This window comes from Rhinopithecus roxellana, chromosome 20, assembly GCF_007565055.1.
Source record: "Rhinopithecus roxellana isolate Shanxi Qingling chromosome 20, ASM756505v1, whole genome shotgun sequence".
Taxonomy (NCBI): Eukaryota; Metazoa; Chordata; class Mammalia; order Primates; family Cercopithecidae; genus Rhinopithecus; species Rhinopithecus roxellana.
In genome coordinates, this window is record NC_044568.1 from 31,780,667 (window position 1) to 31,782,533 (window position 1,867).

The 1,867-nt window shown below is 51.8% G+C and overlaps 1 pseudogene; it reads right to left on the minus strand.

The window, feature by feature from the left end:
* LOC115895182 lies at nucleotides 1-874 on the minus strand (annotated as a pseudogene).
* Between the last annotated feature and the right edge of the window lie 993 nt (nucleotides 875-1,867).

The window sequence follows — 1,867 nt, forward strand, 5'->3', positions numbered from 1 at the left end:
CTAGCCCCAGCGCTGAGGCGCAGACGCCAAAGAGGTTGCAAAGAGGCGCGACCCCGGACGCTGGAGGCAGGGGAGCGGGGTCGGTTCCGCGCTGGGGGCAGCCAAGGCTAGGAGTGGGGAGGAGCCGCTGGGGAGTCGGGGGCACTGGAGCGGGCGCAGGCTGGGACAGGAACCCGGAGCCCGAGCCCGTTGGGTAAGCAGGGGCCCTTGTGGAGAGCCGGAGCGCCCGAAGGACGCCGGTTCAATGGGGGCAGCTGGCTTGGCCAGGGCGGACGCGCTCAGGGCTGAGGGAGGGCGGCAGCGGCGGCGGTGCCTGATGGCCCGGGGGCTGCGGATCTGCTACATGAGCTGTCTCTGGGGACCCTGCCTGCGTGGGGCCAGGAACCGCTCCAGGTTCCCGGCACAACCACCCTGCCGCCTGCCTGCAGGCGCCCTGGAGGAACCCGGCCTAACCTGGTGCTCAGCGTGTCTCCAGCTCCTGCGGTGCTGGGCACTGGGACCGCCGGCGGGGCCCAGCGCAGGTCCCCCTGAAGTCTCTGCTTCTACAGGCTCCGCATCCTTCTCCGCCGGCGTCGCCTTGCCTTCCTGTGCGGGCTCCTTAGAGACCACACTCTTGGCCTGGTCGCTAGGCGAGCTGGTAGGGGAAGGTTCCGGATTCCTGGGCGTGTGGGGCCCTAGGCTGTGTGTAGTGAGATCAGCCGGGGCGGGGTTCCACGGCTCTTCTGCTCCAAGAAGTCCAGTGGCTGGAGCTCCGCACAGTTTCTCGCTCTAGTTCTCTGGCCGGCTGCTGCTCTCCACCTGCTGTCTGGGTCGTGGGGCTTCCCCCAGTGGCCTGCTGGGGAGTCCCCACAGGGGGCAGCAGCTCCTCCTCCATCTTGAGGAGTGGGGCTTGGCTTGCTTGCACCCAGACAGGCTGCCATTGGTGCCTCTCAGCCATCTACACACACACACATATGCACACACAACAGCTCACTCTGTGACATGTGCATGCATCACACACACATATGTTCAGACACAAGCTGGTTGTCTGAAAGATTAAACGGCTCAGAAAACTACCAAGAAAAAAGAGTAGCTAGGGGACATCTCTGACTTAACAGAAGGGAAGATAAGAAATCAGGTTGCTAGAATTGTTTACGTAACAAATATAAACCAAAAGATACATATTTTAATACATCCAATGTTATAGCAAAATTCTACCTTATGCTCCAGCATCTGTGCCGTCAGGCCATCATTCAGAGCATTGTGACTCTCGGTTTACGCTGAATTCCAATAGTACTGGAAATTTCTCATTCACGGCAAATTGGAAGCAGTGATCACAAGTCTCTATCTATATTAGTCACACTGTCAGAAGATTGACCTTCAGTAGAGACGGAACTATTTTATGTCAGAATATGGTATACTTCTGACATGATTTTAGTTCATAATGTTTAAGAAGCAAAGAAGAGCCAACAGTTACAATTCTTTAAACTTGATTACTTCAAAAAATATACTCATCCTAGAAAATTCCCTTGTATGGATTTCCTCAAAATGCTGAATATGTGAGACATTGCTTCATTTAATTCTCCTTCTTTCTCTATGTAATGTATTTTAGAATTCTACCTGTTAATTTATTACTGTTTTATGTTTTTCATATTACAAAGAGCTATCAGTAACCAGTATTAAAGAGTATTCCCCAAAAGGCTACACAGCCATCGCTAATCTTTTAAAGAACAATGATTCACTAACAGATGGTATTTTGACATTCCTGTTGCTCTATGATAATTACCTTAAAGATACATTTCTGGGCATCTCATTATCATTGTGGATAAATAGTTCCAATTTTTAGTTGAATTACTCCACCTCATCCAAAAGTGAAAGATAAATGAGG